This window comes from Odocoileus virginianus, chromosome 2 (assembly GCF_023699985.2).
Source record: "Odocoileus virginianus isolate 20LAN1187 ecotype Illinois chromosome 2, Ovbor_1.2, whole genome shotgun sequence".
NCBI lineage: Eukaryota > Metazoa > Chordata > Mammalia > Artiodactyla > Cervidae > Odocoileus > Odocoileus virginianus.
The window spans coordinates 75945129-75958137 of NC_069675.1; the positions used below are offsets into that span (position 1 = coordinate 75945129).

The following is a 13009-nucleotide window of genomic DNA, read 5'->3' on the forward strand; positions in this document are numbered from 1 at the left end:
ACTGCTTGTAAGAAAAAGACTACCTCATTATTGCACATTCAAAGACTTCAAGGGTCTTCAATGTGTTTTCAACCATGCTTTGTAGGCTCATCCCAGTAACTCCTCTGCAAACATCCTGTGTTCTTTCATTATAACACTATTTTCCACTTTCTAGAATATACTGTGCAATTTTACATCATACTGACCCCTAAGCCTGAAAATATATTCACATATCTTGGGCCAATCAATATCTCCCAGTAAGACTTCTTAAATATCTTCTGTTCTGTGAGGTCTTTCCTGAACTATGATTGACCTTTCTCATCCCAGTACCTTTTGAGAACCTGTACTAGCCTGTTCTCTGATACATGTCACAAAAAGACTATAACACAGTTTGGTGAGTATTTGATGACCCCACCAAACAGTAAGCAGAGGAACAGAGCCTGAGGATGACTTGTGTTTCTACGTCTTGAACTTTCCATAGGCACTGAGGGTCAAAGTGTCAGGGAAGAAGGAATATTCTATTTAAGCCTGAGGGACACTGGGGCACACTGATGCCATTAGAGTCTTTATTAACATTTATACCTCTGGAAGAAATGGAAGGGGTCTGAGGATTCGAGGTTAGAAATTAAGGTCACTTGAAATATAAGAGTGATAAAATCTGCTTTGGGGTGTTTGAAAAGATATTTCAACAGTAGTTGAAAGCAATTACAATTCTACATAAGCCTCAGAGTACACTCTATGACTTGACCAATGTGTTACCTCTCAATATATGCAAACTAGATTAAGAAAATAATTGCTCCGTAATTTGGTGATATTTGAATATTGACTTTCAGATAAAGACAACTATTCTAAAATAAACTGAATATAATATTGAGTTGCATTCCCAGACAAATGATTCTAAAAATCCTTATGTAGGTGAATTATCAAAATTTTGTCAAAACCATCTTTATTGTTTGATATTTCATCATATTTTATCTTACCTTTTTCATGTTCTAAGTTGCAATATATCATTTTGTTCCAGGAACAACTATTAAAGGCCTAATTCCAATAGACAAGGCAAATAAAGTGTGCTAAGGGCTTATAAGGGCATCTGAACAGGGTGCCCTCAATGAAAATAAGGAGAGAATAATTCTTAGCTTAGTTTATATTTTATCTGCAGTATGTCCAGTGTGTAACATTTGTTACATGTTCTATCAAGTGTCTGAGTGCTTACTATCTTCCTGGTATTGTACCAGTCTTATTGGGAATAATAAAAGAAATATAAGAAGTGTTAAATCTTGGGTAAATAGCAAACTGGCTTTGAACAGGAAGAATGTCAAGGTTCTGAGGTCCTATTTTGGGACATTTAGAGAAGAAACATGCTTGAGATGAAACAAAGCAATTTCACTTGATTACCCTTCAAATAGTTTCCTGGTAAACCATTCCAAGTTTTTCTCCTATAGGATGACAACGTCCCAAAGTCCAGATTAGGTTTTTAAATTATTTTTTAATTGGAGGAAAATTGCTTTACAATGCTTTGTTGGTTTCTACCGTGCACCAATGGGAATCAGTCATAATTATACCTAAAAGCCCTCGGTCTTGTGGTCAACTATAGCCACCGGGGAATCAACTCTCGTCATTGGGAGACCTTTGGGTGATGGCAAAAGCAACAGGAATAATGGCAGCCCTGATAACAGGGACAGTTGGACAGAGGGCAGCATTGCAACAGCAGACATGGGGCTAGGGGCCCACAGGGAAACTGACAAATAGGCATCATTGATTGAACTCTGAACTCTGAATCTGGCAGGTGGCCAGGTGCTTTATCTGCACAACAGTTAACCTTCACAGCTCTGATCTAAAATAGATCCCATCCACATTTTGCAAACAGTGAAGTGCAGAGTGATGAGGTAACTTTCTCAGTTATACTGCTAAATAGTAGCAGAGTCTAGATTTGCCTTTGAAGCCCATGATCTTCCTACTACACTCTGATACCTCTCAAAAGTGAGGATACTAGAAGGACAGGTGTTCTAGGAACTTTTGGAGCATAGAGGCACAGAAGGAAAGACTGTTCTTGTTGACATCAGAATCATCATAAGGTTGGCAAGGTCTGGGGATCCTGGTAGGTATGCAGTGAGTGCTGGTTGAATTAATTTGACAAGAGTTTACACTAGTGACACAGTCTAAGCCTAATATTCTCACCCTCTAGAACCTTCTCTGTCCCCCTTAGCATTGTTGCCAGCATCCTCCAGGTGGTGGGTGAAGTTCCCAGCCACCTCTAAAGAAGAAAGTTATCTATAAAATGTCCCCTTGTTATTTTGGAGGGCTAGAGGGTTGCTAAGAGAGGTGTAAACCTATCAGAGGTGTAAAATCAGCCTTATCAAGAACAGAGTGATTACAGCTATCGACGTGCTTTAGACAAGCCTGGCTCGGCAGGCTGAGAATCTGAGGTTAAAACCATCATCACTGCTCCCACCGATAACAAACACACGGCTATTACTGCCACTTTTTCCTCCTCTTCTCTGGGAATGCTCATATATCACCAAGAAAACCACTTGCATCTCCCTTATATTTATACCAATGCCAGCAAACAGCTCTTCAACCACTCCATTGACCTGGGCGCCTCGAACATGACCTCCCTGCATGGTCTCCTGCCAGCCACCCCTTAGTCCCTCCATGAGTACCCATGCCTTCTGGGTTTTCCCTGCCTCCCCTGAAATTGGGGACTGTCTTTAATTGAAGACGTCAGATTCCACAGTCTAATCCTTAGGTGTCCGCCCAGGAGCCACTCTCTAAAAGCAGCTTGGATTTTAAGCTTACGATTTACATGGTGTTTAGAAAAAAAAAAAAAAGTTTTACAAGTCCTTTCAAATAACAAATGTTTGTGACCAAAATACAGGGTAAAAGAATCATTTAAAAGTCTCTGTCATGAGTCGGTCTTAGGTCACGGGAGCCAATGGTCTCAGTGGCCAAGGATGGTGTCTCCTCTCCAGCCGTCATGCCAAGTCTATCCATGAGAGACATTCTGAAAAAAAGAAAAATAAGCTGTAAATCATCAGATACTTAAGTATTTTAAACACTACCACAGTGAGAGGCTACAAGTTTCCTTGTGAACTTGCCTTATTATAGGGCTGGATATTTCTAGGATTTTGGACAAAAGAGGTCTGAATTCCAGAAGCTCTGGTGGATTATGAGTCGCTAGAAGTAAATTTGACCCTTTTTTCCTTGGTTCTAAGCATTATTGAGGTACACCGTGTGCAGAGAAGATGTACGAGGAGAGTCCCCATCACAGGGATGTAACTTCTCTCCATCTTTACCACCCTCACCCCTCTCAGTCTCTCCAATTCTCACCCCTTTCTCTCTACAATGTACTTGACCATTTAATGCATTCTCTGACCTTGCAATTGTAACAGTTTCATTTTTACTTCTAACATTTGGCTGTCCTTTAAAATGGTTTCCTACAGATCACCAGCCCAGGTTGGGTGCATGAGACAAGTGCTCGGGGCCTGGTGCACTGGGAAGACCCAGAGGGATCGGGTGGAGAGGGAGGTGGGAGGGGGGACCGGGATGGGGAATACATGTAAATCCATGGCTAATTCATTTCAATGTATGACAAAAACTACTGTAATGATGTAAAGTAATTAGCCTCCAACTAATAAAAATAAATGGAAAAAAAAATGGTTTCCTAACATTCATTTCTACTATATGAATGAAGTGGGTCTTCTGCTTACCTTCAGTCTTGGGCTGTTTAAGGGAAAGACTGGGCATAGTGTTTGGCTTTCCCTAAACCAGCCTCAGCGAGTTAGTGGGTGATCATACTCGCTGAGGTCTACAGTATCTCATGGACTTCAGTCCTAGAAACAAAAGTGATTTGATTTTCCAGGTAAACAATACCTTCTGTGTTAGTATATCCTCATGAATATTCAAGCGATGGGGGGGGCAAGAAATGAGACATAAATAGAGAAAAGGTGCTCACTCTCTGCTGGTGACACCTACTTGCCCCATCCTTGTCTTGCTTGCCGTACAAAAATCTGACTTTTCTTGTACCAAGCCCACTTTGCTCCTTCATCTATTTATAGTTAACACACATTCTCAACCTAACTCTCCTGTTTTATATCATTTCACTCAGTCATCACTTCCACTCTTCAACTGAAAGACTTTCTGTTTACTTTTACCAAATCACATGATGTGAGATAAATGTTCAAATCCCTCTTTATGGGCATTTAAAGATTGCAACACTACTTTTACAAGGCAGCTATTTGATTCCAAAATGGATAAGCTACAAAGCTACAGTTGGCCTCCATCACGGCTGCAAAAGAACAGAGTCCTAGAGTTGGTTTTGCTCATAAAAAGGTAAACAATGACACAATGACACACAGATATGAAAACAAACAGAACCAGAGTGTGCCCTGCAGAATGCTCGTAGGATCCATGGGACTGATGTCACTGTAGTGGAACACTGACCTTTGGAGACCAAGTATAGACACCCAAGTGCTGAGAATTATCAGTCAATCATATTGCATAAGCAATCCTGTCTACAGTAAGTACCAGCATGGAAAACAAGTGCTAACATTTGTGGAACATGTAGTAGATGTTTAGTATGGTTGGGTGTTATACATGAGTTATTAATCTAATTCTCACAAAAACTATTAGGGCTTATTTCATTTTCAGATGGAAATGCCGAAGCCCAGAGAGGTTGTACCACTTGCCTCAGCTCACACAACCAGAACATGGCAAAGCTGGCATTAAAACCCTAACCCTCTGGCTCCAGAGTCCCCACTCTTAGCCACTGTACTTGGTCATTTCTCCCAGTATAGGTGCTCACCCTCCTGCAATAAATGCCTTCGGCATGCCAGTGTTCATTGTTATTGGAGGGAGATATTTCTATTGTCTCCCAGAATTCAGGACACTGCTCCTCATATAGAACTAAATCTGTCTGTCCCTCACTTCTTATTTTAGTCTTCTTTCCACCTCCCGAGCCACTCAGAACATGGTTTGTATCCTTTTTGTTCTCCTAGTAGTCTCCAGAGGTATGCAGGTGTCAATTGATCCGATCCATTGCATTGAATATCACCTTCACAGTGAGCAGAAGCAAGCCTATCCTAGTAGAAAAAACTGTGGTACATATACACCATGGAATATTACTCAGCCGTTAAAAAGAATTCATTTGAATCAGTTCTAATGAGATGGATGAAACTGGAGCCCATTATACAGACTGAAGTAAGCCAGAAAGATAAAGAACATTACAGCATACTAACACATATATATGGAATTTAGAAAGATGGTAATGATAACCCTATATGCAAAACAGAAAAAGAGACACAGATGTACAGAACAGACTTTTGGACTCTGTGGGAGAAGGCGAGGGTGGGATGTTTTGAGAGAACAGCATCGAAACATGTATATTATCTATAGTGAAACAGATCACCAGCCCAGGTTGGATGCATGAGACAAGTGCTCCGGCCTGGTGCACTGGGAGGACCCAGAGGGATCGGGTGGAGAGGGAGGTGGGAGGGGGGACCGGGATGCGGAATACATGTAACTCCATGGCTGATTCATGTCAATGTATGACAAAACCCACTTCAATACTGTAAAGTAATTAGCCTCCAACTAATAAAAATAAATGAAAAAAAAAGATAATTAAACAACTCTCCACCTCTCCAGGTTCTAATAACAGACATGTCTAAAATGAAGTGAAAGAGCATTAGAAATAATATAAGGAAATAGTAAGACATGCTGATAAATATTTATTGTAGCTATTCACAGTTTCATTTAATACCCACAAATTAGAAATAATTTAAGTGTCCAAGATAAGGGAATTCACAAAGTATAAGCTAACCAGCATAAGTTAACTTAAGAATACTGGAGTGGGTAGCCTACCCCTTCTTCAGGGGATCTCCCTGACCCAGGAATTGAATTGGGGTCTCCTGCATTGCAGGCAGATTCTTTACTAGCTGAGCTATGAGGGAAGCCCAATATGACTTAATATGCATTCATTAAAATTAATGTTTGCAAAGAATAATGACAGGAAATTCTCTCAATAATGCTCATTTTAAAAGTCAAGGTTTAAAGCCATATTTATTGTCTTAATTTTGAAAAAAAAAATGTGAAAACCAAAACCTCATCAACACACATATTTAGAAAAAGAACAGAAAGAAATATACCATTCTATTAATAATGGATTATCTTTTACTTCTCCTCCTAAATATCCTATATATTTTCTAAATTTTCTAAAATGGGCACTCATTGCTTTTGAAATCAGAGGGAATAGATTGTCATGCTGTGTGTTGTATGTATTATTTTAAGATCAAATGTATTCAAGAATCACCTCCAGCTGCAGCTGGATTTGAAAACTTGAGAGAAGGGAGATGGAATTGAAATACAGTCTTTCTACTATGTATTTTGATCTCAATGCTTTGACCCCTAAATTGCATTTCAGAACTCAGTGCCCAGGGAATGAGAGCAGCTGGGCCTTTCCTTTCCATGTGATGTCTCCTTTGGTCTCCTAGTGCAGTGCTCCTCAACATTTTTGGTGCAAGGAACCTGTTTTGTAGAGGACAATTTTTCCATGAACCAGGGAGCAGTGATGATTTGGGATGATACAAGTGCATTACATTTATTGTGCACTTTATTTCTATTATTATTAAATCGGCTCCACCTCAGACCATCAGACATTAGATCCCAGAGACTGGGTACCACTGTCTTAGTGAACAGTGCCAGGACTCTACCCGTACAGGATTGTCACATAAAATACAGGACACTCAGTTAAATTCAAAACTTAGAAACAATGAATATTGCATGGGACATACCTACATTAAAAAAATTACTCTTTATCTGAAAATCAGATTAAGCTGGGCTTCTTGCATTTTAACTGCTAACTCTGGCAACCCTCCATGCAGACCTCTTCAGATTTCCTTTACATCATTCTTGTAAAGTAAAAATGTCCCCCTTCTCCTTTACCAGGGCTTCCATGGTGGCTCAGACTGTAAAGAGTCTGTAATGTGGGAGGATTAGGTTCAATCCCTGGGTCGTGAAGATCCTCTGTAGAAGGGAATGGCAACCCACTTCAGTATTCTTACCTGGAGAATTCCACGGACAGAGAAGTCTGGCAGGGTACAGTCCACAGGGCCACACAGAGTCAGATAAAACTGAGGGACTAACACTTCCTCCTTTGCCAGGCCCCCTCGGAACAATTCCTTATTAAACCACTTACCCAGAGATCCTGCTCAGGATGTATTTCTGGAATTCAGGAGACACTCTCGCCCCCTTTTCTTGCCCCCATTTCTCTTTTTCTGTCTCTGCATCTGTCTCCTTTCTAGGTTATCTCTCTCTCCCTCATCTTCCTATTTCTCCACTTTTTTTTAATGGATTATCTGAAAAATGAATATCCTCAGGATTTTTTCCAATGCATGAAACTATTACTAGTACAAATAGTAACACAGCACAAAACTTTCCCACCAGAGGCCCACTGAGAGGAAGCCTGCAGCTAATCAGCCTCTTGACAGCAAGGCATGCCCACATCCCTGGGAAGAAGGCGAAGATGGCTCTGACACTCGGACTGACGTGGGGAGCTCTGGTCTCCCCACTCGTCTTCCCTTAAGAGCCAGCCTGCAGGGAGTGGCCTGGACTCAGCCGTACACTCATCTCTGAACTGGTGACTTCCCCTCACGCTCCTTTCCTCTCCCAGCTGCTGGGTCTCCAGGTTGTCTGAGCTCAGGTGTAGAGGACAGGAGACCCCAATGGCTGTAAACACAGTTGCCTTCTACATCTTTCTTACTCATATCAAGATGGTTTAACTGTTCAAAATTAGCTCCTCTATTCTCCGATTCTAGTCTGACAAATTGTCCCCATGGCAAAAATCCTTAACTGGGCAAGTTGATCATACGGGAGGGCAAAGAAAGAAAAAATATGGTGGTGAATGTCTTTCGTTAGGATGAGTCAGTAGGAGTAGCAGCGGCAACATTCAGAATTCAAGTAGAAAATCAGCCCTAACTAAGTCAAATCTAATTCAAGTTTTTTTTTTCCTCCTTAGTTTACCTTCTGAAAATTGCTATAGGTCAGAGGGCAGAATAGTGTAAAAAGACATATTCTCCTAAATTCAAGGTGATCATCATTTAGGCTGGGAACAAATCTGAAGCCCTTAAAACAAGGAAGGACAAACCCAGCTCAAGCAAACAGGCAGTATCTGTTAGGATAAATTAAGCAACATGGAGAGAAGCACCCATCAGCAGGTGGAAGAGAAGATATGGAAAGGATGCTGCTACCAAATTTTGTGTTTGCAGTAGGGATGGACACAGCAAGAGCGACAATCCCTTTTGGACATAGTGCATCGAGAAGTTGGGGGTCTGTGAAGAGGAGATGCAGATCTATTTTAAAATGTTGTCATCTTTAATTTTCTCAGTGTCACTCATATTCGAGTGGACTGTTTGAACTGTTTTCTGTACATGGAAAGATCATTCCAATTAAGTTTAAATGATAAAGGGCTATTTCTACTGGCTGGGCAGCTATGAACAATATCATATCTAAGCATTTTGGGTATGCTTAGAAAGGCTGAAATAGAGTGGAGGCATGAGACACAATCATTCATTTACTCATTTTGCTACCTAATTCGTTTGGCAAATAGCTTTTGAGCACCTGCATTGTTTCTAGGCCTTTGCTAAGCAACAGATTACAAAAGATGAATAAACATCAGTATATGACATCAGGAATGTCACCATGACATAGATGAGAGGCCCAGTGACTGGTCATATTATATAAGATGGCGTTATGATATAACATCGAAAGAGACCAGCTCCACCTGGAGAAAGTGGAGATGGCTTCACAAAGGAGATTCTTCTTCAGAAGGCCTCTGTCTGTGGGATTCTCCAGGCATGAATACTGGAGTGGGTTGCCATTTCCTTCTCCAGGGGATCTTCCCAACCCAGGGATCGAACCTGGGTCTTCTGCATTGGCAAGCAAGTTCTCTACCACTGAGCCACCTGGGAAGCCCCTCAGGAAACCAGAGACCTCAAATGTACCCTATGCAAGAAGAGCATCTCAGCATGTGAAAATAGACTTTGATAAGTGCCAGCAGCTAGAGAAAGCAGGGAATATTTAAGAAATGATCAGACTCAAGTGTAAGAAGACCTCAGATGACATGGGGAGAGAAAATAAAAAACGAATCTAAAAAGCAGACAGAAGCCAGATCACAAGGCCTCCTTAGCTCATGATATAAAACTTGGACACTTTTTTTTTTTGGCCGTGTCATACAGCATGTGGAATCCTAGTTGCCCAACCAGGCATCAAACCCATGCCTCCTGCAGTGGAAGCATTAAGCCTGAACCACTGGACCGCCAGGGAAGTCCCTGGACATTATTCTTTGAAGATGCAAGTCACTGAGTACTTTTAACAGGGAAAGAGTGACCAAACTTACCACATTTTAGAAAGATCACTCCTGTTTTATTGTCTTCATTACGAGAAAGCCAGGGTGCAAGCAGGAAGTCTGTTACATCCTCTCGTTGTTCAGTCACTCAGTCATGTCCGACTCTTTGTGACCCCATGGACTGCAGCATGCCAGGGCTCCCTGTCCTTTACCATCTCTCAGAGTTTGCTCAAACTCATGTTCATTGAGTCGGGGATGCCATCCAACCATCTCGTTCTCTGTCCTTCCCTTCTAGGGAAGCTAAAATGGGGTCAGAACTAAACCTATAGGAGTGGGGTTGGGGGAAGAACTGAGGAATTAGACTATGAACAAAGAAAAGGGGGAATAAAACGATGTCCAAGTTTTGGGGTTGGATGCAGAATATTAAGGCATACGAGATAGAGAGGAGGCTTCCAAGGGATTAGAGAAGCAGCTTTAGCAATGCCAAATCTGAGATGCTTGTGGGACATCCAAATGGAGATGTCTTTGTGCTGTTAAATGTGAAGCTCAGTAGAGAGATCTGGGCTGACTTATTATTTGGGAATTGAGTCTCTGAGGCTGTGAATCAACACTGTCCTGAATGGTAATATATAAGGGGTAGGAAAGAAGAAGAGTAGCCAGTGAAAGAGACTGAAAAGAATGAGCCAGAGGTATAGGAGAAGAACCTGGAGCCTGATTGCCAGGAGACAGGGAAGACAGAGTATCAAGAAGAAGAAGAGAATGGTTAACTCTGCCAAATTCCTTAGCAAAGAAATCACACTGGGCAGTTGGATTCAAGTCTGACTGCAAGATGGCCACCAGCCACAGGGAGTCAGATCGTATTCCAACCCAGGGGAGAACTTCCCAACAATCAATACATCTAGTGTCCTGTAGGCAATACGCTGTTGGTAAATATTAAAGCTGGGGATGTTTAACAGTTGAATTATTTGTCTGATGAGAGCTATACAGGAGCTCACTAGACGGGGGCAGGCTGCCTACCAGGCAGAGATTTATAAATGGCAATCTGCACTGGGTAGGGATCAGTATGAACAGGGATCTTTGAATATTTGGATGGCAAATATTTGGGGCGAATAGTTTTAGATTTGTTTTCCTTTAAATTTTGAAAAGAAATGGCTTTGGGCAAATGAATAGTGAAAGCCCCAGCCACCACTTACTCACCATGCCGTTTGAGGTCATTCTGGTAACCCTGTGTCACATTTCCTCATCTGTAAACTTAGAGGCATATCATCTAACCCATCTACTTCATGGAGAACAAATGTTGTGTTTAGTGTTTGAGAACATTCAGAGAAAGAGGAGGGTCATGGAACGGCCCAGGCCTGGGAGAGCTCAGCCTGGCTTTGCTATTCTTTCACTAGGTCAACTTAAGCAAGCTTTTTTCTTTTTCTTACAAAATGCAAGGCAGAGACAAGAGGATGTCTAAGGTCTTCAATTTCTTTCAGGCTGTAAAGATCAACTCTTCAGTACAATCACCCCTGTCCTCTTTGCCTGATGCAGGGTGGGAAGGGCTTTTGAAATACACACTGACGCGGCCCGTCTTCAGTATAGTCCAGTGGTAGGACTGGGGGAGGCCATCCATTACTGCCTGCACTTTCCAGGTGATTCAGATGCTCCATAAGTTTGACTGTGATGGGTCTGAGGTCACAGAACTGACAAAGGTTGAACACTCCTGTCTCCCAAATCCGTGATCTTTCTAGCCCTCATGGCATCATATGTTTCCACTGGGCACAGTCATCCTTAGGCAGAAACCTCGATCGCTAAGGAAGGGGATGAAACTGCCCATGGAAGACCTGAGTTGGAGTCTCAACCTGTCTTTGGCATACACATGGGAGAAGGACGTTTTCCCTTTTGGGGTGGGGGGCTCAAATTCTGCACACACAGATGGAGAGGCCTCCCACCCTGCAGCCTCACAGGACAGTTCAGAGGTTGAAATGGGATGAGGGAGGCAGGCTGGGGAGCTCGGGGACAGGCAAGGCTCCTTCTGCCGGCTGACTGCATAGCAATCTCGTGGCTTTCCAGTGCCACAGGTCCCAGCATGCTTGCAGTCCTCTCCTGATGGCCTGGGTAAAACACCCCTCAGAGGGACTGGACTCTCCCTCCCATTCAATCCAAATATTTAGCTTCGAGTTTGCCTCAGCTGGGCTTTGGCAAGGCATGTTTGGAGGAGGAGGCAGCTCCGAGGGGCACTCCTTTGAAGCTCCGCATGTCCTACAGTGATGTGGGGCCAGGGCCAAGCGAGTGGAGCTTTGAGGCCGGCGGCAGGTTTGTGATGCTCTGGGGGCCGCTGATTTGAGCTGAGGGGGCCCAGGGCCCAGATGCCCGCATGGTGGTGGTTTAGTCGCTAAGTTGTGTCTGATTCTTGCGACCCTTTGGACTGTAACCTGCTAGACTCCTCGGTTCATAGAATTTTCCAGGCAAGAATACTGGAGTGGGTTGCCATTTCCTTCTTCAGGGGATCTCTCGTGACCCAGGAGTCGAATCCTGGTCTGCTGCATTACAGGCAGATTCTTTACCGATTGAGCTACCAGGGAAGAAACTGGATGCCTGTGTGGACAGGAGCTATCAAGTAGCTCTCTCAACCAGAAGTAGAACCTTGTACACCTTCTCAGCCAGCTCCCAGGTAGCCCTGGTAATCTCTGGAGGGTGTGCGAATGGGAGAAGAATAGATACTTATTCTAGTTATGGAGCCCATTTGTGAATTTCTTTGGGTGCCTGCTTACTATTACTGCCAGTGAACTATTTGGGGAAGATATGCTTCTGGCCCCTGACACTTTAGATTCTGGGGACTGAGGAAACATGAGACTCATAATAACTTATAGCTATGATGGGTCCCAGGTCACATGGGGCCCGCTGTACCACTAGACCATCAGGCAAGGAAAGGAGTTACCACAGCAGCAGTTGTAATTAACTGTGATCTTGTGGAGGAAGGACTGCTGTTTCACAATGAAACACAGAACGTGTGTGGCCTCAGGTCATCCCCTAGCTTCTTCCACTCTGCCTGGCACTTACTAAACATTTACGCTTAAAGGCATGGTGTCCCAGAACTCAGACCCTCAGGACTCAGACTGGTTACCACAGGATGCAAGCTACCTAGGTAGGTGAGGTGCTGACCAGGAGAATTTGGGAGATGGACTTGGAAGCATGGAGGACTGGAGGTGATGAACCTCATCCTCTCAGGACTGACCGCAGTGTCAGACCTGGAGTGAGTCTCATGAAACCTCTCTAATCTGTGCCCTTGGGAGCTGTGATCAACTGGGCTCTTGAAGAAGCTGTGCCTGGATGAGCGAACCTTAATATGAGAAACCTGGGCAGCAGAGCAGGACAGAGTGTGAAGGTTGTAAGTGCCGTGAGTGCCTCTAGCATCTTCTTTCCTGGGACGGTGCACCTGTTTCCCACAGCCTCTCCCTGCTCTAGAGGAGTACATTCTATTGATTGGGAACCATATCATCAAGGACCTTATGCACATCCTCCAGCCCTCCTTCTCCCACCCCTTCCCCTCTCCTCCATTTCTCATACCCAGCCGATGGTGGTATGCGTGTGCGCTCAGTCACTTCAGTTGTGTCCGACTTTTTGTGACATCATGGACTGGAGCCCCCACCCCCACCCCCAGGCTCCTCTGTCCATGAGAATTCTCCAGGCAAGAATACTGGAGTAGGT

General features: G+C 43.3%; 1 long non-coding RNA gene across 1 annotated transcript; it reads right to left on the minus strand.

The window, feature by feature from the left end:
- Positions 1–2820: 2820 nt before the first annotated feature.
- Positions 2821–12925, minus strand: LOC110148208 (uncharacterized). Its single transcript, XR_002317106.2, has 3 exons — positions 12869–12925; positions 3687–3809; positions 2821–2980 (listed from the first exon to the last, which is right to left on the minus strand). It is a non-coding gene; the product is annotated as an uncharacterized lncRNA (long non-coding RNA).
- Positions 12926–13009: the final 84 nt, after the last annotated feature.